We start from the raw sequence: 25,535 nt of genomic DNA, 5'->3' as shown, positions 1-25,535 counted from the left end.
GTGAGACAAATGCTGATACTTTTTAGGGGGCGGTGATTCCAATGAGTTTGGGAAACACTGCTTTAGGGAAACTTGAAATATAACATCAGGCAGCAGAAAAGGCAAAACAAAATAATCCTTTTTTAAAGCCAACATTTCAGTGACACTAAATCAGGCTCAGTGAGTATAAAACCTGAAATGATGGATTCAATAACAAAGATAGATTGTAAGCTTACGAGCAGGGCCCTCCAACCTCTATGTCTGTCTGTAATTACCCAGTCTTATCACTGTATATTCCAATCGTAAAGCGCAATGGAATATGCTGTGCTATATAAGAACCTGTAAATAAAGTTGTAGAAGATAGATTTCTTTGTACAGTACTAGTCCCGTACAGGATCTCTCGCTGTCACATCTGTATAGATTGTCACATGGAGTAGGGAGGTGTTCCTGTCCAAATAATTGCTTATGTGAGATATGGATAATCTGTGATACATTAAAGACTCTAGCAGACTTTATTCATTTTCGCAGTCCCTACTTTATTATTCTTATAGCATGAGATGCTGTTTTTTCTCACTGTGATTTGCTGTTTGCAGAATAAGGGGCACATCGATCCATAGTGCTCTGTTATAGGGATTGCAAGGAGGCTGATAAGATCACAAGTGAGGAACTGATAATAGCACACCGAACGTTATATAATTGAGTTATCACTGTCTCTCTAATTGTAACTGGCTGAAAAGCCATTTTATCACAGCAGAGATTAAAGAGATTAGTTTCTTACATGAAAAGGGCCCCGCAGAGCCATTTCTGAGTGGTTCTCATAGAGTTCAGTAGACATTTACCATGTACAATGATTGGGTCTAGACGTTCCACAGGAAGGAAGAGTAGCTGATGTATGGGATAATGGCTCCCATACATTACTTTATGAGAGGATAACAAGTCACTGTGGAGTTCCAGCATTATAGAAAGACAAAGAGCTGCAAGGAGGGTACTTTATAAAGAGAACGGAAATCCAAGATAATATGTAATGAGGGTCAGGTCTAGCAGGCATCACAGATCTTTTCTCCCTCTCACGCAACAATATTATTTTTAGCTTCAATTTTATGCTTAAAGCCAACATGACCGCTACAGTCATTTTTCTCAAGCCTGGTCCCAAAGGCTCGCTATGGTCAAGGGCAGATTTAGGAGTTAGGCTGCCACTAAGCACAATTATTATTGGGTGACCACATCTAAAACACATGAGGAGCAACTCCCGACGCGGGGGGGAAAAAGCAAACAGTACTCTAGTAATACTAGTCGGAATCCCGGACGGTTTCATCTGATCTGACACTATCTCGACAGTGGTAATTTAATGTTCCAACTGTCGGAAATCCGTAAACTGTCGGAAACGGATGCAGATTGTCAGAAAATGGCCGTGAATTCAACAAACCGTGGCCATTTCCAACAAAACGGATTCGCCTTTACGAAAATCGGATCTGACAGCCTTCAATGCTCTCATTAATGGCAGCATTGAATTGATTAGTGGCAATATTTCTTCTGTCAGGAAATATCGGCACAGATTGAATACCCCCTAAATCTAAAATACAACATTGGTTAAAAGTTAATATGCACAATCTAATATACAACACCCCCCCCCCCCCAAACATACATACATACATGCACACATATATACATACATACATACATACCATATATTCTTGAGTATAAGCCTACTTTTTCAGAACATTTTTTATGCTGAAAAAGCCCCCCTTCGGCTTATACTCGAGTGAGGGTCCCGCTTGAGTCAATACATTTTCCCAGTTTTTTGTTGTAAAATTAGGTGCCTCGGCTTATATTCGGGTCGACTTATACTCGAGTATATACGGTACATATACACACACACACTACCCATAGCACGCTGCTGCAAGTGGGGGACTGTGCTGACAAGATGTGGAGGGCTGGAGGAGTAGGGTGTTTTAAGTGTCCTGGGCCACCCTAAAGCTTAATCCAGACTTCATAAAAGCACAGAAGAAAAGAAGACTCTTTCTCTGGGGCACTCTTAGAAAAATATACATACAAAATAAAATATAACTTTTAATACGTCGTGATAAAATTTATTACATAGGGTGGTAATACAAATATAAAGCATATACTGTATCACAACATGTTAAGTTATATTTTATTTTGTATATATATATATATATATATATATATATATATATATATATTCATTCAGGCCACACCCTCCACACCGGGGTTCAGTTCGCTCTGAAACAAAACCCGGCGTTGAGGTGACAACCCTGTGGGGAATTCCATTTTCTGTCTGTCTGCTTAATACAGACCTGCCAATATTAGCCAAAAAACACTAGACAGCCAACTCAAACTGACAGAGGAATATGTATATATATATATATATATATATATATATATATATATATATAGACGCCAAGATGCCAGGCACAACCTCCGTATACGTTTCAGCCTGGGTGCCCGCACAGCAGGGAATGTAGATAGGTCAAAAAGGTGCAGCACTCCACGGCAGTAAAGCAGTAAAAAAGCTTTAATTTCCAAACAACGTTTCAATATCAATTCGATATTATCATCAGGTTTAAACAACATGTGAAAAACACTCGCCTTAAATATCCAGTGAACAGTGGTTGGTGGGGCGGGAAGCGTGCGTTGCGTCCCTGCTCAGATCCTAATACTGGACCTGCGTCAGGAGACGCTACACACACCCAGCGCACACACCGGATTAATCAATGACATTATACAATGTAATGGTAACACAAAGATACATTGGTAAATCAACAATCATGTGATCATATACAAAATAGATAAAAATTACGTGAAATAAATATACATAATATATAAAGATATAAAAATTAGCAAGGACCAGAAGGGAGGAAACATAAGATAATATAATAATATATCATATAATCATGGACATTTATCAATTGAGCAGCACCGCGATGCCAGACTGCTCATTGAGCCCAAAAGGGGTCACAGTGCCAAGTCTGGCAATCCATCGGGCTTCACATTTAAGTAACATCAGTTTGCGATTGCCACCTCGAATCAGGGGCGGTATGTGGTCTATCATTCTATATCGGATGGATGTCAGTCCATGTCTGGCATTCAAGAAGTGCCGAGCCACCGGCTGATCGCTCGAGCCGGTTGCCAAGGCACTCTTTATGGCAGACCTATGGGCTGACATCCGATCCTTAAAGGGACCCTCCGTCTTCCCTATATATGATAATCCGCACGGGCAGATTATTTGATAGACAGTATAGCATGTGTTACAAGAGAGAGTATGGCCGATGGATAAACTTTTACCCGTACGTGGGTGATTAAATGTGGCACCAGGTAATAAAAATTTGCAAGCTGTACATGTACAGCGTATGCATCCAAGTTTACGTCTGACAGGTATATTACAACTGGGAGCTGCATCTGATTTTACCAGAATATTGCGCAAGTTCCGGGAGCGTTTAAAGCTGGGTAGTAGTTTGGTCTGACCAAGTCCCAAATCATGGTCAGTCTGTAGTAATGTCCAATTTTTCTTGGCAATTTTAGTGATCATCGGACTGGTCTGTGTGTATGTGGTAACCCATGGTAACACCTCAGTGGGTTTAGACTCAGCAATGTTTTGAGATAGCAGCTCGTTACGATTTAATGCCATCACTCTATTTTTGGTCTCCAATAATTCGAATAAGGGGTAACCACGCACCACAAACCGTCCAATCATCTCATCCAATTGTGTCTCGACCAAATCTGGCTCAGACACAATCCGTTTAATTCTTAACATTTGGGAAAAGGGAAGACTTCTAATAGTGGCCCTCGGGTGGCAACTAGAGTATTCAAGCAGACTGTTTCTATCTGTCTCTTTTTTGTATAAATTGGTGCTAATGACACCCTCCTTAAGAGTAATCATAACATCGAGGAAGCTGATATGATGTTTATCGAAAGTAAATGTAAATTTAATGGGGTCAGGGCCAGTATTATGTAGCATTAAAAAATCACCAAGAACTTGTGGGGGACCCCTCCAGAATATAAGTACATCATCGATATATCGATTATAATAAACGATGTTTTCAGCAATGATAGAATTATCGAAGAAAAGACTCTGTTCGTATTCAAACATAAATATATTTGCGTATGAGGGGGCTACCGCCGCCCCCATCGCAACTCCGATTAGTTGCAAAAATAATTCATTATTATACATAAAGTAATTTTTAGATAGTATCATGCGCATTAATTCAATAATCAGTGGGATGTTAGGGCCCACATAGACCTCACTTCTCTCAAGGAAATGCCGCAAAGCTGCTAATCCTAGCTCGTGTGGAATCGATGTATATAGTGCCGATACATCGATGGAAAAAAGAGTAATTTCACCATCGATTATCGGAAGTGCAGCAAGATTTCTCAGTAATGAATTAGTATCTAGTAAATAGCGGGGGTGACTATGTATAGAGACCTGAAACAGACTGTCAAGATAGACAGACACATGTTGCATCAAGGAGCCCCTGGCAGCCACAATGGGTCTACCAGGGGGATCCTTGATGCACTTGTGCACCTTGGGCAAACAATAAAATAAAGGTACAATCGGGAAATCAGGGATCAAAGCTTTCATAAGCATATCAGAAATCATGTCAGCATTAACAGCATTTTGGAGTAACTCACGCAATTCTCTGGTAAACCGTGGCGACGGGTCACCCGGTAGCTTGAGGTAGGTGGACTTATCATCTAGATGTAGCATAACTTGAGAGTGGTATTTGTCCATATCTTGAATAACTAATGCACCCCCTTTATCAGCACCTCGAAAAACAAGGGAGCTGTTGGATGCGTTGCGTCCCTGCTCAGATCCTAATACTGGACCTGCGTCAGGAGACGCTACACACACCCAGCGCACACACCGGATTAATCAATGACATTATACAATGTAATGGTAACACAAAGATACATTGGTAAATCAACAATCATGTGATCATATACAAAATAGATAAAAATTACGTGAAATAAATATACATAATATATAAAGATATAAAAATTAGCAAGGACCAGAAGGGAGGAAACATAAGATAATATAATAATATATCATATAATCATGGACATTTATCAATTGAGCAGCACCGCGATGCCAGACTGCTCATTGAGCCCAAAAGACGCAAGGAACATTTCAATAAAGTTAAGACACTTAAACCTAAATTGGAGACCCCTGAGGTATTACCTCCACAATTGAAAAGACTCTTGCCCCGCTCTACATTCGACCCCCAGTCATTTAATGCCTCTATTCGTACTTTCAATCGTGTCCTGAACCAGGAGGTTCAGGCGGCGTCCAGATCGGAACAATTCCCCTTTAATAATCTGAATAAAGTTGATCGGGACATTTTGAAAAATCTTGCATCCAACAGCTCCCTTGTTTTTCGAGGTGCTGATAAAGGGGGTGCATTAGTTATTCAAGATATGGACAAATACCACTCTCAAGTTATGCTACATCTAGATGATAAGTCCACCTACCTCAAGCTACCGGGTGACCCGTCGCCACGGTTTACCAGAGAATTGCGTGAGTTACTCCAAAATGCTGTTAATGCTGACATGATTTCTGATATGCTTATGAAAGCTTTGATCCCTGATTTCCCGATTGTACCTTTATTTTATTGTTTGCCCAAGGTGCACAAGTGCATCAAGGATCCCCCTGGTAGACCCATTGTGGCTGCCAGGGGCTCCTTGATGCAACATGTGTCTGTCTATCTTGACAGTCTGTTTCAGGTCTCTATACATAGTCACCCCCGCTATTTACTAGATACTAATTCATTACTGAGAAATCTTGCTGCACTTCCGATAATCGATGGTGAAATTACTCTTTTTTCCATCGATGTATCGGCACTATATACATCGATTCCACACGAGCTAGGATTAGCAGCTTTGCGGCATTTCCTTGAGAGAAGTGAGGTCTATGTGGGCCCTAACATCCCACTGATTATTGAATTAATGCGCATGATACTATCTAAAAATTACTTTATGTATAATAATGAATTCTTTTTGCAACTAATCGGAGTTGCGATGGGGGCGGCGGTAGCCCCCTCATACGCAAATATATTTATGTTTGAATACGAACAGAGTCTTTTCTTCGATAATCCCATCATTGCTGAAAACATCGTTTATTATAATCGATATATCGATGATGTACTTATATTCTGGAGGGGTCCCCCACAAGTTCTTGGTGATTTTTTAATGCTACATAATACTGGCCCTGACCCCATTAAATTTACATTTACTTTCGATAAACATCATATCAGCTTCCTCGATGTTATGATTACTCTTAAGGAGGGTGTCATTAGCACCAATTTATACAAAAAAGAGACAGATAGAAACAGTCTGCTTGAATACTCTAGTTGCCACCCGAGGGCCACTATTAGAAGTCTTCCCTTTTCCCAAATGTTAAGAATTAAACGGATTGTGTCTGAGCCAGATTTGGTCGAGACACAATTGGATGAGATGATTGGACGGTTTGTGGTGCGTGGTTACCCCTTATTCGAATTATTGGAGACCAAAAATAGAGTGATGGCATTAAATCGTAACGAGCTGCTATCTCAAAACATTGCTGAGTCTAAACCCACTGAGGTGTTACCATGGGTTACCACATACACACAGACCAGTCCGATGATCACTAAAATTGCCAAGAAAAATTGGACATTACTACAGACTGACCATGATTTGGGACTTGGTCAGACCAAACTACTACCCAGCTTTAAACGCTCCCGGAACTTGCGCAATATTCTGGTAAAATCAGATGCAGCTCCCAGTTGTAATATACCTGTCAGACGTAAACTTGGATGCATACGCTGTACATGTACAGCTTGCAAATTTTTATTACCTGGTGCCACATTTAATCACCCACGTACGGGTAAAAGTTTATCCATCGGCCATACTCTCTCTTGTAACACATGCTATACTGTCTATCAAATAATCTGCCCGTGCGGATTATCATATATAGGGAAGACGGAGGGTCCCTTTAAGGATCGGATGTCAGCCCATAGGTCTGCCATAAAGAGTGCCTTGGCAACCGGCTCGAGCGATCAGCCGGTGGCTCGGCACTTCTTGAATGCCAGACATGGACTGACATCCATCCGATATAGAATGATAGACCACATACCGCCCCTGATTCGAGGTGGCAATCGCAAACTGATGTTACTTAAATGTGAAGCCCGATGGATTGCCAGACTTGGCACTGTGACCCCTTTTGGGCTCAATGAGCAGTCTGGCATCGCGGTGCTGCTCAATTGATAAATGTCCATGATTATATGATATATTATTATATTATCTTATGTTTCCTCCCTTCTGGTCCTTGCTAATTTTTATATCTTTATATATTATGTATATTTATTTCACGTAATTTTTATCTATTTTGTATATGATCACATGATTGTTGATTTACCAATGTATCTTTGTGTTACCATTACATTGTATAATGTCATTGATTAATCCGGTGTGTGCGCTGGGTGTGTGTAGTAGAGATGGGCAAAACGGATCTTTTCGCGGACCCGGCTCGACCCGGGTCGGTCACTGAAAAGATCTAGATCCTTTGGGCGGCTCTACGGATCAGTTTGTGTAAAAAAGACAGTTATTTATGGTTTGAGTTAGTGTACCATACCTCCCAACATGACCCTTTCCAGGAGGGACACAATGCTCTGTTTCTGGACTTCCCTCTTAATGTTTGATTGTTATTACCTGTGTGGAAACACCTTTCTTGCCCATTTACCTGTTTAGAACAGGTAATAGCAATCATTCGTTAAGAGGGAAGTCCAGAAACAGAGCAAAGTCGTAGGTCAGAGATGGGGAACCTTTGGCCCTCCAGCTGTTGTTGGACTACACATCCCAGCATGCCCTGCTACAATTTGCTATTTGGCCATGATAACACTGTTGCAGGGAATGCTGGGATGTGTAGTCCAACAACAGCTGGAGCCAAAGGTTCTCTAACCCTGACCTAGGTGGTGCACTTAACATAGATAGTCGTTTGGTCGACTGATCTAGGTCGACATTAGGTCAACAACACTAGATCGACATGCTGAAAGGTCGACGTGGAACAAGATCGACATGGTTATAGGTCAACATGAGGAAGGTCGACAGGTCATAAGGTCGACATGGGGATTTTCACTGTTTTTTGAGCCGACATGTGCCGACAGGCGGTATTTCATGCCCTACCTTCCACTAGGGCATGGAGTGAGATTATAATAGTGTGGCGAGCGAAGTGAGACACTGTGCCCAAAGCATTGCGAGCGATGCGAGGGTCCGATTCTCACTTCCAACTGTGTCCATGTCAACTGTGTTGACATTCGGGTCAAAAAACAGCGAAAACCCCATGTCGACCTTATGACCTTCCTCATGTCATCCTAACGTCCATGTCTACCTTTTCCCATGTCAACCTTTTCCCATGTCGACCTTTCTGCATGTCGACCTAGTGACTGTCTGACCAACGCTTGTCTGACGAACAATCCAGTTCCCAGGACCTGGGTAGAAGTCCCGTATAAAGGGACACGGCGTGTCCCATTTACACTGCCGCTGACAGGGGTCTGACCCGCTGAAGACCCGGGGTTTTGCAGCGGTGTAAAAGGGGTATTAATTTGCTCGTTGCCAAGGGAGACTAAATTTGCTCATTGCCGAGCCCCCCCTCCCCCCCCCCCCAAATGAAAGTTAAAAGAAGGCCCCCTCCCCCTCCAAATTAAAGTTAAATGTACTACACAGCCCAGCAAACAGAGATCTAGTAAAAAAAAAAAAACACATGTGCACTGCCTAATTTATGTCTGTGTGTCTGTGTGTTCATACTTCTACTACACACCTTTCTGTGATACTACTGGTGAACTCAGGTGAAGCAATCTTGAAATGCCTGCCAGTGCCAATGCCTCTGCTCTGCTTAGTCTGCTGTTGGTGTGTAGTCACCAGACCTCCCTCAGGGCTTCCAGATTCAGAAGAATCTAGATCTGCATGTGACACAGCAGCAGCACAAGCAGCCAATTAGAAGAAAATATCTCAGCTGCCAAAGGGGGCAGTGCTGAGCTCAAGCAATGCAATGTGCATTGTATTGTATGTAATGCTAAGCGAAACCGATCCGGATCACCATTTTGGGATCGGCGGCTCGCTCGTTCTTTTGATGGATCCGTTCAAAAGAACCGGATCGTTCGCGAACGACACATCTCTAGTGTGTAGCGTCTCCTGACGCAGGTCCAGTATTAGGATCTGAGCAGGGACGCAACGCACGCTTCCCGCCCCACCAACCACTGTTCACTGGATATTTAAGGCGAGTGTTTTTCACATGTTGTTTAAACCTGATGATAATATCGAATTGATATTGAAACGTTGTTTGGAAATTAAAGCTTTTTTACTGCTTTACTGCCGTGGAGTGCTGCACCTTTTTGACCTATATATATATATATATATATATACTGCTCAAAAAAATAAAGGGAACACTTAAACAACACATTGTAACTCCAAGTCAAATACTGTTGTGCAAATGGAATAGACAACAGGTGGAAATTATAGGAAATTAGCAAGACCCCCCCAATAAAGGAGGTGTTCTGCAGGTGGTGACCACAGACCACTTCTCAGCTCCTATGCTTTCTGGCTGATGTTTTGGTCCCTTTTGAAAGCTGGCGATGCTTTCACTCTAGTGGTAGCATGATACGGAGTCTACAACCCACACAAGTGGCTCAGGCAGTGCAGTTCATTCAGGATGACACAACAATGCTAGCTGTGGCAAAAAGGTTTGCTGTGTCTGTCAGCATAGTGTCCAGAGCATGGAGGCACTACCAGGAGACAGGCCAGTACATCAGGAGACATGGAGGAGGCCATAGGAGGGCAACAACCCAGCAGCAGGACCGCTACCTCCGCCTTTGTGCAAGGAGGAACAGAAGGAGCAATACCAGACCCCTGCAAAATGACCTCCAGCAGGCCACAAATGTGCATGTGTCTACTCAAACGGTCAGAAACTCCATGAGGGTGGTATGAGGGCCCGACATTCACAGGTGGGGGTTGTGCTTACAGCCCAACACCGTGCAGGACGTTTGGAATTTGCTAGAGAACATCAAGGTTGGCAAATTTGCCACTGGCACCCTGTGATCTTCACAGATGAAAGCAGGTTCACACTGAGCATGCCACAGAGCACTTGCAGGGGTGCCTTGTATTGGGGATCTAGGACCAATTGAAATTATTTATTGTCAGTCTAACAGGCAAGTATTGTGCTTGTACTGTAGCTGCAAGTCATAAAATATGTGGACAAACAGAAATGAATCTTGCATCACATTATTTGACTATATACAAACCCAATTTACTTAATTTAATACTATTTTCAAAATTTCTCAGTAGAACTCTTTGGCTTAGGGGTGCCATGAAAATAATTATAAAACTCTAGGGCGCCGTGATTTAAGTTTGGGAACCACTGATATAGTGCATTGTTCAGTTAAATGTATCCAAATAATCAAGCAGAGCTAAAGCCGAAATCGCATAGCAAATCCTCATTCCTTTAAACCCTAACAATTGTTCTGCCTGTAGCACCAATCAAATCACCTAATGCAATTATCACAATCCTTTATCTAGTTGGAATTGTAATTCCATTTCCGATCCTAAATCAACGCTATATATATATATATATATATATATATATATATATATATATATATATATATATATATATATATACTTATGGGGAGGTGCGGCACTCACATGTAGCTGATGGTACACAGGTTGGGTAGGCAACGTTACAATGCCTTTATTGTGGCATTTTCAGGCAACCTGTTTTCATTATCCTGATGACGATGTGATTTTAAACATCGAAAACTATTGTAAATTTGCTGCAGTTCTGCCTCTTTATTGCCTCCGGGTGCCTCCGCACACAAAACTTATCATTGGGGACCCAGGTGGGTTTTCCAGGAAGGGCACCGGAGCAAAGTATACTTATGAGCTCAGGAGTGCAGCCCTGTGGACTTTTTATTTTATATATATATATATATATATATATATATATATATATATACTGTACAATATCTCTAGAATTTGCGCTAAGCTGAGTTGGTCGCTTAGTAACACTAGATCCCCTACTAGAGAGATCAAAAAAACAAAATCCAAACCAATAGTGTTATGTACTGCCCTGTGCAATTCTCAGGATGCTTCCTGTCTTTCCTTTGTTTTATAGTACCATAATAAGCATAATACGTTTTCATATAAAAAATTTATTTAAAACAAATAAATCAAACTTTTTCTTGAAATAGGATTTTGTAACAAAGGTGTATTCTTTAGATTATGGATCACAATGGTTACCAATGGTTACGTGTTTCGTCTCTATGTGAGACTTCATCAGGGGTGAATAGTTTTATAATAGATCTTTAAGGATCTTTTATCAAAAAAACTTTTTATCAGATTTCTGTAACACTGGTCCGATTATAGGCTCAAGCCTTTTGCTGTAATTAATACTTTAGTATATTCCCGATCCAATTAAGGTTGGTGGTGGTGGGCAATTACCTGTAATTAATACTTGAAGGCTACCTCAGTTAAATTTTCTTCTGGTTTTGTAGGTACCATTAGTGGAAAGATTGTAATCTAGTCTCCTAAATTAGTTTTTTAAGGTGCATTATACCTAAACAATGTTAGGGAGTGAACTATATAACTGAGTAGAATATCCCCTTGTGAATCACAGGAGTGAAGATCCGGTCCAGTATATGACCTTGCTGGCTCCTGAAGGTGTGTGCTCTCCTGTGTCCAAACACCAAGTGCCAGGCAGCATGGCCACATCAAGGCCTGGGCCAGCCAGCCCGGACCCGGCATTTGGTGGTCCTGGAATTGGTCCCAGAGGGCTGAGTGCCGCAGAATATAGGCATCATGGCAGTTTCCTGGGTAGCCTGCAACCACACTGAGTATTTTTAGGTTAGCATCACATACCGCCTGCACATTCAGAGAGTGCCGCCCACGCCGATTGACGTAGACGTGTCCCCTCACGTGCGGTGCCCGAAGCCCAATGTGGATTCAATCGGCTCTCAGAAGGTTTGGGAATGCTGAAAGCCGATAGAGAGCCACCTTAAGGTCCTGACACTCGGACTCATAACGTGGGAATCTGATATATGTGTGACACAACTTTTTGAAAGTAGAAAGTGGCTTCTGAGACCCCCAACGACCATGAGGTCACAGACTGAGTGGATCCTGTGGCCAAGACATTGCATAGTTGGCACCCCTGTAAGGGTCCAAATCATCCCTCACCTGCTCATATAAGTTCAAGTTATTGCGGTTCAGCCTAAACATCCCCACAACCTGTTGATCCGAGAGGGAGTCCAGGTACAGCCTAGCACAATACCTATGTGAAGCAGGCAGTACTCGGGGTACCTGGATCTGGCGCGCAGCTTCCTCCCTCCTCCTGTGCAGCTCCTCCAAATGATCAAAGTCACAAACAGCCAGCTCCACACCACCCTGCACAATCTCCATCTCTCAAACCCTCACAGGTGTCCTTAATGATGTTGGGGCATATGTAGGGGAGTTTATGATTAAAAATGAGGACACCTGTGTGAAATTTAACCATTTCTGCACTTGACCAAAGTTGACCAGGTCGTTCGCCGGGCGGGGTTTGGTGGACTTGCAAGGCTGCGAATTCGCAGCCTTGTGAATCAACCTGAATAACCCCCATTGTCATCAGGCTGATGACAATGCCGCAGAGGCATTGAAACGTTTTACTTCAAGCTTTGGAGTGCCACACCATGTCTGTTACTATATGTATATATATATATATATATATATATATATATATATATACACACACAAAAATATACTGTATATAGATATAGAATGCTGCATTTACTGTGGACTCCAATTTAGACCTTCCATTTTGCAGAGCTTGTCTTTACTATTAAAAAGACATTGGGGGAAATTTACTAAAATTAGAGATCTATTTCATATGGGATGTTGCTATGGGCAACCAATCAGAATCTACTTATTTATTTAGCACCTTCTAGAAGATACAAGATAGTATCTGATTGGTTGCCCATAGCAACATTCTATCTGAAATAGAACTTTCATCTTAGTAAATTTCCCATAGAATGCAAATGTCAAAAAAGCAGTAACAATCATATAAATGCAGATTACTGCCAGTGCCAAAATTCTTAGTCAACTCCAATATCCGTCCATAGACAGCAATAGCAACTACTGTACAACTATGATCTATTTGTGCCTATCTACACTGTAGGGTAGCGATCAGGGCAATATCAGCTGTCTGCAGACAAAAAGGATTCCCACCGTTTCTTGAAATACACCAATAGTAACACCTGTGCCGCTCTGTTTGAGGACCTCTGTCAAAGATATGTATACAGAGTGTCCCTGCAGTGCTGGAGCGGGCAGGGATGTCTGTGCCGCGGGGGTACCTGCGGCGCTGTCATTTTGTATAAAGCTGGCGGCGGCAGGCGGGGTTCCTGCAGTGAATAGAAAATAACTAGCGCTATGCGCGCGGCGGCGCGGGAAGCGCTCATTATTTTCTATTCACTGCAGGGACCCCGCCGGCCGCCGCCAGCTTTATACACAATGACAGCGCCGCAGGTACCCCCGCGGCACGGACACCCCTACCCGCTCCAGCACTGCAGGGACGCCGGCACCGCAAGTTTTTTGCACAGGTACCCCACCACCACCGCTCCCCCCCCCCTCCCGGCACCAGGGTGCCCCCACCCCGACTCGCCTGGGGCGCTCCGGTGCCTTGCACCGGCCCTGACATTATGCCAGACACCGTAATGCCTGTGATACATTATGACAGACACCGTAATGCCCTGTAAAGCACTGTAAGGAGGAGAAGCTGAGTTCAGCTACAGGGATATTAAAGCCATCATTTGCTGTGTGCGCTGCCGCCATCCAGTAAATGGGGACGCGGAAAACTAAGCAAATAGCTTAGTGGGCGCCCAACTAACCTATAAGTACCCTACCGTCCTACCTCTTAGCCTCCATGCTCCTCAAAGCTACCTAAGAGACTTGCCTATGGTCACTTCACATACACTTTTTTAACTCACACAACTTACTGGACCTTAATCAGGCTTGTATTCCCTGCACTCCACAGAGACAGCACTGCCTCAAGTAGTCAATGATCTGGTCAGTGCTAAAGGTGCACTAGAACAATTTTTTTGCAGACTGGCCAATTTCCGACTGATTGACAGTGAAATCGGACGTTTTTACCGATAATCAGTCGCAAATCGGCCGATATTGATTGGACCCGCGCTCCCCTGGATCTTTCGCTAACATGCTGCATGAAAGATCAGAAGATTTAATAAAAGATCCATAGGAACGCACATGGGATCTTAAAAGAGATCTTTGGTAAAGATGTGCGCTTGCCTGAAATCTTTTGTCCAGGATGGATAATTTATGCGCACATCTTAAGATCGCAGATCTTTGTAGTGTGTGGGCACCTTAAGAACCTCTGCTTTTTTTCAGTCTCCACCATATCTCTTGGCAAACTTATGAGCTCTTTTGGATTTTAATATCATCTGTATGTGGATCAAACTCAAATCTTCCTATCCTTCCATGATTTGTCACCATCTGTATTGTTCCGTGCCACGCTCTGCCTCTTGAAAGTCATCTCGCCACCTCAAACTTAACATTTACAAAACAAAATTGATGATATTCCCTCCGACCCATTACAGGTACCAACCTGATATTGCTATCACTCTTGGGAACTCAACAATTAATCTTACCCCTCAAGCTCGCTGCCTAGGTGTCAACCTGGTATCTGACCTGTCCTTTGTTCCCCACATTCAATCTGCCTCAAAATCATGTTACATGCATTTAAAGAACATATCCAAAGTATGACCATACTTTACACAAGACACTGCAGAATCTATAATCCATACCCTCATTCTCTCCCCCATTGATTATTGCAATAGTCTTCTTATTGGTCTTACGGTCATTAAGAGTCCCTCACCACTAAAATAAATTCTGAATGCAGCTGCAAGGCTAATCTTCCTTGCTAGATGTTCATCGTCTGCATATTCCACTCTGTCTGTTCCTACCCAAACTACACCAAAGTACATCTCTTCACTTATCTCGAAATATCTCCTAACCTGACATCTTCGCTCTACATCTCTAATCCACACTCATTATTTGCTCTCATTTAGGATTGTAGGTCTTTCTTCAGGCTGCACCCAATCTGTGGAATGCCCTCCCACACACAATAAGAGTCTCCTCTAGTCTCCAAACCTTCAAGTGTTTCCTGAAAACTCACCTCTTCAGGCAAGCTTATTAAATTCCAGAACCACCCACACAACCTTTATAAATGTTCCTATCCAATTACATCCTCACTGTACAGTGGAAACATTTCCTCAATATTTTTCTTCACTTTCCCATCCTCCTGACCCCAGGCCAACACTGATCATACAGCCAAGAACCTCTGCAATCTGGTAGACCATTATGCAGTAGATAACATATATCCTGGCAGGGCCGGATTATAATGGAGGCACAAGGGGTCAGTGCCCCTGGGCCCCCCTGTGGTTGGCATGTATTTAAAAAAAAAAAAAGGTTTTGTGCATGGGAGTGGGGTAGTGCTGCAGCTTCACCTATCTGCCAATGTGACAATGATTAATGGTGCTGAGCATCGGGAGCCAAGGCACACTGATTGCACAAGTGTGCAGTGCATTACTGGGAGTTGACTAGGTCCCATGACACTTTAAACCAGAGGGCAGAGGCTGAGAGGTTTGTGCTGAGCTCTAATTGGTGGAGCTCATTACATGCCCATGGAGAACAGCAGCAGCAGCTTAGTCATGGGAGGGTTTTTAATCAAAGGCAGCACTAGGACTGTGAGGTCTCCTACAGAGTAAGGTGCAGAGGGACAAACATAGGCTTTTCATATGGTACAGTATGTATATATGTATGTATATATATATATATATATATATATATATATGCAGTTACCCATTGACCAAGTTTATACTGCCTTTACTCTGTGTTTTGACAGTGTAATATACTCCCATGCAGTGTGCGGTCAGTAATGACAAGTGCAAGGGGGCCCCCCTGGCTAAAGTACCCCGGGCCCCCCGAAGGCTTGATCTGGCACTGTATCCTGGTGTACCAATGCCTATTTCCCTATAGATTGTAAGCTTGCAAGCAGGGCCTTTCTACTTTTATGACTGTCTGTAACTAACCAGTTTTTTTTTTCTTTTATCATTGTTGTTTCCAACTGTAAGGTGTGCTATATGAGAAACCTGTTAATAAATAAATAAAATATGATAATAAGAATAATTAAAACCTCTTTTATTTCCAAACAAATCAGATGATGTCATCTCCAAGCGCCACCTCTGTCTACACTGCGGGTAGGCACTGCAGTGTAAACAGGGTAAATCCCGGATTCCACCTGGCTTTGATCCTTGTTCCAAATGCTGAGTCGGATCTGGAATTTTGGTGTAAAAGGGGCTTAAAATAGAATATCCAGATCATGTATTCCGGAACCTCCAGAAGTTTGACAGAAATTAATTGCACACAGTTTATTGTATGTCTCTTACTAATTAAACATCACATTTACAACTACAATATTTTTTTCTTTATTTTTAAGTGCATTCTCAATAATAATTATAATAATAATAATAATAATAATAATAATAATTATTAAAAAAGTAAAACAATACAAGTGGTTCTTATTTTTATATGGCTTCGGCTGCTATAGTCCCAGCTGCCATGATCATGGGAAGTTAGTCTTCCTATGGGACGTGCTTCCAAGTTTTCAGATGGCTAAATATTTAATACTTGGCGTAAAAAATCTTCAGTTCTGTTCTTATCCTGTAAAGTATGGTATCCGGACTAATGATAGGTCGACAGTCATAAGGTCGACCACTATTGGTCGACAGTGAAAATGTCGACAGTGAAAATGTCGACAGGGTCACAGTGTCGACAGGGTCCAAAGGACTACAGTCAATAGGTCAACAGCCAAAATGTCGACATGGTCAAAAGGTCAACGTAGAAATGGTCGACATGAAAAAGGTCGACATGCATTTGTTAACAAAATTTTGCGTGGACATGTGCCAACAGGCGGTATTTCATACCCTACCATCCACTACGGCGTGGAGGGAGATTATAATAGTGTACCGAGTGCAGCGAGGCACTGAGCTCAAGCATAGACACCCAACAAAAATTGTAAACTTATGTCGACCTTTTGACCACGTCGACATCTGCGGGGGCGGGCAGATGTAACTTGTGAAGAGAGAATTAGATTTGGGTGGGGTTTTACTTCAAAGTGAGATCTATATTGCAGTGTAAAAATAATGCAGCCAGTATTTTCCCTGCACAGAAAAAAAATAACTCTCCCAAATCAAACTCTCTCTGCACATGTTACATCTGCCCCCTGCAGTGCACATGGTTTTGTTCAGTTGAGTAGGAGTTTGCCTTTGCAAATGAACCAGAATAAGGGCCTGAGATCTATATTGCAGTGTAAAAATAAAGCAGTCAGTATTTACCCTGCACAGAAACAAAATAACTCACCCAAATCTAATTCTCTCTGCATATTTTACATCTGCCCCCCTGCAGTGCACATGTTTTTTTCCATTTCAGAAGGAATTTTAATCTAAGAGTAAACTAGAATAAGGCCCATGGTTTTGTCCATCTAGGAAGGATTTTGTCAGAAAGAGTGAACTAGAATAAGGCCCTTAAGCTGGGTTCACATCTAAACAATCCCTGTTTTCTTGCGACCGTTGGACCGACCATCGACACGTCGAACCATCCACAAACAACAGCCGATATGCGCGTACACACCTGTACAATTTTACTTGTGACGTCCGATGTACTACCGTCCAAACAGTCGCAAGTAAAAGGTTGTACCACCGTACACACTCTCTCAATTTGGGCTATTGACACAATATATATAAACAACATTATCATAATGGGCTGGGTTAAGGGCATACCAAAACAAAGGGGCGTGAGTACAGAACCTAAACAAAAGATTTAATTTTTTACATCAGTACTGGCTGTGCGGAGAACAGCAGTCTATAAAGACGGGGTTTTAACATCAATATTTTTATTGAAAACAGTTCAATAACTTTTAGGGGGGGGGGGTAGTTACAGAAAGAAGAAAGGGGAGGCAGGGAAGGGGGTACATATGGGGCAGTTAGACTGCTGCAAGGTACAAGGAAAAAAAAAGAAACAAATGTCCAAACAGAATAATTATGTCGAGCACATATTGTACAATATGGGACCTATAGGCGTAAATGGTAACAATGTATAATTACACATAGGCCTAGTTTATAATATTAATAGAGTGTCAGGATATGAAATGCATGTGGAACGTTAAGTATGGCGGGGGAGAGTTGGCAGAGTTGAAGGGAATTGGAGTTCACTCATTAAGGCTAAATTGACGAGGGTCACTATGGGAGGCTTTAGGGAAATGGTGTGAACCCTCCCCGTCGGTGACATAGTCACACCAATATGACCAGCGTACTAGTGGGGATGTAGTCGAGTAAGAATAAGGGATATACTCTGTTTCCATGGTGTAGTTGAAGTGGGTTTTTTTAATAACTTTTGCTAGTCGAGGAGGTGAAGGTTGTTTCCAGCACAGACTTTTATTATCTTATTTAAGAACAGTTTTTTCCAGATTTTCAAAATTTTACTCACTATTCTATTATGGAGGTGCTCCCAGGGATAATTGTTACTGGTACAAAAAGAAAAGAAAAAAGGATTCCCAATTCGGGGCCCTCATTCGGCTGATATATTGTGTAGTAGATCCCGTAGAGAGTGTCCACCGACAAATTTCAATATTAAAATTTAACTTTTATTAGTATTCTCTAAAATTGCTGAAAGCCAGCGAAGTATAGACAAACACATATTTAGGTGCAAAGAAATAGAAATATTGTGATTAAAATATCTTGCACTGTATTTGTGTGTTTATTCTATTATGTTCTCCATAAATGTATATTACCACTGGAATTGTTGGCCAATTAAAATATTGGTACTCTTTACTTAGTGCGGCGCCCGTCGCGGGCATCGCGGGTACATTAATGTATGGCCGCGACGCGACCGACGCGATGCCCGCGATTTGCCATTGAAATCAATGTAAAACATAAAAATCGTGTCGGTCGCGTCGCGGCCGCACATAAACGCACCCGCGATGCCCGCGACGCGATGCTCACGATTTCCCATAGGGAACAATGTTAAAAGTCGCGATGGACCCGATTTTAGTGTTAAATGGCTCAATCAACCCGATTTGGCCATAGGAATCAATGTTAAATGGGCCACAGAGCCCATTAACCCTTAAATGTCCCCCCAAATTTTTAACGCCACCCCACGATCCACGCCAACCCGAAGCGTGGCGAGCGCAGCGAGCCCGCGAGGGGCGGCGGTACGCGTCCTCCGACCTTTTCATGCCCTACTATCCACGTCGGCGTGGTGTGAGAATATAATAGTGTGGCGAGCGCAGCGAGCCACCGAGCCCGAAGCGTGGCGAGCGCAGCGAGCCCCGCGAGGGGACGCGGATACCTTCACAGGTAGACGCGTCCCCTCGCGGGCTTCACAGGTGTCCGTGGCGACCCGGACACCTGTGAAGCCCGCGAGGGGACGCTTCTACCTGTGAAGGTATCCGCGTCCCCTCGCGGGGCGCGCTGCGCTCGCCACGCTTCGGGCTCGGTGGCTCGCTGCGCTCGCCACACTATTATATTCTCACACCACGCCGACGTGGATAGTAGGGCATGAAAAGGTCGGAGGACGCGTACCGCCGCCCCTCTCGGGCTCGCTGCGCTCGCCACGCTTCGGGTTGGCGTGGATCGTGGGGTGGCGTTAAAAATTTGGGGGGACATTTAAGGGTTCATTGGCCCTATTTGGGCTGTGTGGCCTATTTTACATTGATTTATATGCCAAAATCGGGTCCATTGAGGCATTTAAGTGTCAAATCGCGGTCAATCAGGCTTTTTAACATTGTTTCCTATGGGAAAATCGCGGTGATCGCGGTAATCGCGGGCATCGCGACCATCCAATTTTACCCGCGATGCCCGCGATTACCGCGATCACAGCCGTTTTGAGCGATTTTCGGCTGAAAATCGCCCAGTGTGTATGCCCCAGAGATTGCCGACTAGCGATGATGCGTGCTCCCGCATCATCGCTAGTTAAGTGGTTCATCTGCTGGTTTTACCAGCAGATGTGGCGATGATGGATGGTTTTTCATCCATCATCGCCGTGTGTGTACGCCGGCCGGGCTGATGGATTAACCACTTTCAGCCCGGCGGACCGCCCCGCTGAATCCCCGCCCGCCCCTCCGCCCCTCGCCTGTCATACTTACCGTGCAGGCAGGATTGGTCCGCGCTGCCCGCTCACACTGCTGCTGCGGCTGGATGCTGCAGAGCCTTGTTCCCCCTCCGTCCGGGTCCGCCGCACTTGTCCTCCTGCCGGGTCCCAGCCTTGAGCTCTGCCGCCCGGCCACACTGACCAACATGCTGATGCCCCGCCCCCCTACACCCTGCTCCCTCTGCCTTCCTCTGTTCTGCTCCTCACGGAGCACCACTGTCCACCAATGTTTTCCCTGTTAAGCCAGTAATATATACATTGCTGGCATGTGCCAGCAATGTATATATTACTGGCACCACTGGGCACCAATGAGATCCTTAAACCAGTAATATATGTATATATTACTGGCACCACTGGGCACCAATGAGATCCTTAAACCAGTAATATATGTATATATTACTGGCACCACTGGGCACCAATGAGATCCTTAAACCAGTAATATATACATTGCTGGCATGTGCCAGCAATGTATATATTACTGGCACCACTGGGCACCAATGCGTATCATAAGGCAGCAATATATACATTGCTGGCATGTGCCAGCAATGTATATATTACTGGCACCACTGGGCACCAATGAGATCCTTAAACCAGTAATATATACATTGCTGGCATGTGTCAGCAATGTATATATTACTGGCACCACTGGGCACCAATGCGTATCATAAGCCAGTAATATATAGATTGCTGGCAGTGCCAGCAATGTATATATCACTGGCACCACTACCCACCAATGTAATATATACCCACTACCCACCCAGTAATATATACCCGGCTGTCTCAGAGCAAGTCCATCCATCTGTGGCACGGCTATTTCAAATGACGCGCCGGGTCGCGACTCATGAGCCAATCGGACTAGCGGCCAGGCAACCAATCAGGCGATGCCACGCCGCGAGCTTCGATTAGCTTGTGAGTCACGAGCCGGCACATCATTTCAAATAAACGCGCCACGGACAGATAGACTTGTTCTGAGACATCTGGGTTTCCCACTGCTATTCCCTGGCTGTCTCCTTTACCACGGAGTGCAGTGCACAGAGTAACTTCCCCTGGCAAAGATCAAGAAAGCCTTAGCTAGCAGCATAGGGTGGGGTTTACATTAGTTCTGAATCAGGCCCCAAGAACAGAGATGCACTAAATATAATGGCCTCTGCTCCCGCCTTTCGAATTCAAACCCAGCCCATTATGTAAATCACCTTTTAATGAAAGATTTTCAGCAAAGTCTTTCGCCTCCTGAAAATCTTTTGCTCTTTGGGAAAATAGCTCAGTGTGTACGCACTACTTTGGTGAAAGATATATCTATCAAAGATTTTGCCAAAGTCTTTTGAAATGAAAATCTTCTAGTGTGTATGGGCCTTAAGTATAGAGTGTCAATGGCACACAATAAAAATGTTTTGTTAAAACTTGTCTAGTTAGTTTCCTATCTGTCAGCTTCCAAACTGAAACAATGTTGCTTTGTGGGTTCTATGTGTACACGGAGATACAATGTATCTGTAATTAAATTCCTTGAAATGAATTACTCCCTACCCACTGATGGATTATTTTTAGAGGTATTTACTGCAGATTGATTACACTTTCATATGATGTGCACTGTCTAGCACAGGTAGGTTTCTATATTTTAATTTAGTATAATGCGCACCTCTGTGTATCACAGCCCAATCCCTGTTCTGCTCTAAATATGTGCACTGTCAGTGTACTGACGGACTCCAGGGCACAAATCTTTTTAATATAGTTTGTGCTCATTTATATGAAACAGAGGCTGATATGTATGCATCTGAATTATGTATCCTGTCCCATGCTCTATACTAGATACATTAGAGGTCCCGCTGTCACAATGCTAATGAAGTGTGCGCTGCGACACGCAGCTGCACTAGTGAGCTGGTGTCAGTTTTCTGGCTGAAACCAGAGGCTGGTATATGTAAACCTGAATTAAATATAAAATCAGCACTCTGTAATGTGGACATTAAAGATCCGGCTATCACCTTAATGCTGGAATGTGCGCTGCGATGCGCTGCCGCACTTGTGAGCCGGTGTCAGTTTTATAGCTGAAACCAGAGGCTGGTATATGTGGATCTGAATTAAATATTATAGCCAGTACTCTGTAATAGAAACATTAAAGATCCGACTATCACCTTATCACTGGAGTGTGCCCTGCAACGCGCTGCCGCAATCATGAGCCGGTGTCAATCTTCTGCCTCTTGTTTTTAATAGATTACTGGTTGAGAATCCCAGGGATCAATAAAGCGCTTATCATTGTTATCATTTATCCTAAATGTTCTATCATCCAGGCATATTTAGGTATAGTATCATATAAGTATACCGACATCAGTTGTATAACTTGCATCGTTGGCTAGTATATGCTGGCTGCACCGTTAAAATGATTAGCGCTTTAAAAAAACAATTTTTGGTACTTGTTTCCTATCTGGGCGCCCGCTACGTTAATTGCGCACCATGCTATTCTCCGTATAAAAATCGGATCGCATCGCATCGGATACCACAAATGCACATACACGATATTGAACGATGCGATGCGATGCGATCCGATTTCGTTCCCGCTTTTATGGTTGGCCCATAGGATATATAGGAAAACCCCCCCTGATGGTTTAAAATGCGCCTCCATTGTTAACGCCACCACAGTATTGACGTCAACCCGAAGCGTGGCGAGCGGCGGCGGTACGCGTCCTCCGACTTTTTCATACCCCCACTATCCACTTCGGTGTGGAGTTAAGAATAGAATAGTGTGGCGAGCGCAGCGAGCCACCGAGCCCAAAGCGTGGCGAGCGCAGCGAGCCCCGCGAGGGGACGCGGATACTTCACAGGTATCCGTGTCCCCTCGCGGGCTTCACAGGTATCCGCGTCCCCTCGCGGGGCTCGCTGCGCTCGCCACGCTTCGGGCTCGGTGGCTCGCTGCGCTCGCCACACTATTCTATTCTCAACTCCACGCCGACGTGGATAGTGGGGGTATGAAAAAGTCGGAGGACGCGTACCGCCGCCCCTCGCGGGGCTCGCTGCGCTCGCCACGCTTCGGGTTGACGTCAATACTGGGGTGGCGTTAACAATGGAGGCGCATTTTAAACCATCAGGGGGGGTTTCCTATACAAATCGTGGGTTTGCGGGGTTATTACATTGAAATCAATGTAAAATCGGGTCTCAGGGACCATTTAACATTGATTCCAATGTAAAAATCGGGGTTGATCGCGTCACCGCATGCGATGCGATCCGATTTACAATGAAATCGGATCGGATCGGATAGCATCGTATGCCATCGTACATCATCGAGTACCGAATCCGATGCGATGCGATACGATTTCATTACGGTGCCGTACGTTGAAAACCTGGGCGCCCAGATAGGAAACAAGTACCCAATTTTTTATTGAGTGCCATTGACACTCTATACTTAAGGCAGACATAATTATATTAATTGGCCAACAATTCCAGTGGTAATATACATTTATGGAGAATGTAATAGAATAAAACACAAATACAGTGCAAGATATTTTAATTACAATATTTCTTTCTTTGCACCTATATATGTGTTTGTCTATACTTCGTTGGCTTTCAGCAATTTTAGAGAGTACTAATAAAAGTTACATTTTAATATTGAAACTAACAATGGACAGATATGGCAAACTACTATAAAGACGGGGAAAGAGTCTACAGTCAGCTGGCAGGATGACTATGGACAGATACGGCAAACTGCTATAAAGACGACTGAAAGTGTCTACAGTCAACTGGCAGGGTGTCTATGGACAGATGCGGCAAACTGACTGTAGTCGCTTACCCCGTCTTTATAGCAGTTTGCCGTATCTGTCCATAGTCATCCTGCCGGCTGACTGTAGACGCTTTCCCCCCGTCTTTATAGCAGCCAGCAGGGTGACTATGGCCAGATACAGCAAACTGACTGTAGTTGCTTACCCCGTCTTTATAGCAGTTTGCCATATCTGTCCATAGTCATCCTAACTAGGGACAGATACAGCAACCTGCTATAAAGATGGGGCGCATGTATATTATGATTATTTCTTTAAATAATATACATGGGGAGAGGTGAACGCTTCTTGTGCAGTTTGCCGTATCTGTCCATAGTCTATAGAGATCATGCAGCTATGGAACGCCCACACGGGCGTTCCAGCTTTGGCAGTATAATCGCAAGAACAGCCAGCATATCGATCGAACGTGCGTACACACTGCACTTTTGTTCCGATATGGGCCTGTCCTGTCGGATGAATATTAAACAGACTGAACCTTCGACCGACCGAGAATGGACGGACAAGACCGGTTTTGACCGTTTATCAATCGTACAGGGAGTCGGGACAGCGTACACACCTATACAATCGAACGGCCATTCATCCCAGAACGGAAGAACGGCCCGACGATTGTATAGATGTGTACCCAGCTTTAGTGTGGGGCCCCAGACTTCAGTATACCTGACCTTAGTACTGACTTACAAGGACAGTCCTTATCTTTAGTAGTTTGGCTTCAATAGACCTGTATCATGGGCTTTTTTATCCCAAATTCCCAATCAAGAATATTGTCAGCTATGCCAGGTGGTCCATTAAAGTATGTTTCAAAAAAATAATTATATTTTGCAATAAGATCAAAAAACATTCATGAAATAAATCCATATTATAGAGTATTGCATGCCCTGCTTCATAAAAAGCATTATTTTCCACTGCACACTGCAAGTGGATTTAATGTTGGGCCCTGTATAATCCAGTCTAATACTGGTATCAATATTTAAAGCATTTTCCACCTCCAGACTTCTATAGTCTATTGACTTGTACAGCAGTGCAGAGCTGTGTCAATATCTAAGGCAATGAGAATAAACAGCTCTATCTGATTAAATAAACTCGTGGTTATAAAGCACAGACATGAGAGAAAGATTAAACAATGCAACAAGGCAATGTAGACTGATGAGAGGAAGTCAACTGACTGTGGAAACCTCCTTAATGTCTCCAATACAGTAAATGTCACACTGCCGTTGTACAGAGCTGTTAATGCAGGTTTACAAATCTTACCAACAAACACATAAAGCTGAAGATAAACAAAGGACACCTTACATCCCACACTTTCCTACTCTCCTGAACTGTACGGGAGACTCCCAAAGCTTTACCTCATATTAAATGGGCCAGATGTGCTAAGCTTGAAAATCGATAAAATTGAGAATGATAAAGTACCAGCCCATCACCTCCAAACTGCCATGCTACACATTTAAGGCTTATGGGGCCTACACATTGGGAGATGTGCTGAGCATTTTGAGCGATGCTAAATTACTCAGAACGCTCAACAATGCTCAGCGATGTGTCAGCACTGTGTGCTGAACG

The 25,535-nt window shown here is 43.5% G+C and overlaps 1 protein-coding gene across 3 annotated transcripts in view; it reads right to left on the bottom strand.

Annotated features, from left to right (window-relative positions):
- The window catches only part of TMEM198 (transmembrane protein 198), a 48,226-nt gene that overhangs the window by 11,965 nt on the left and 10,726 nt on the right, over window positions 1–25,535 (bottom strand). The window lies entirely within an intron of this gene.

This window comes from Crinia signifera, chromosome 7, assembly GCF_055691185.1.
Source record: "Crinia signifera chromosome 7, ASM5569118v1, whole genome shotgun sequence".
In the NCBI taxonomy this organism is placed as follows: domain Eukaryota; kingdom Metazoa; phylum Chordata; class Amphibia; order Anura; family Myobatrachidae; genus Crinia; species Crinia signifera.
This window is presented reverse-complemented; position numbering and strand designations above follow the sequence as displayed.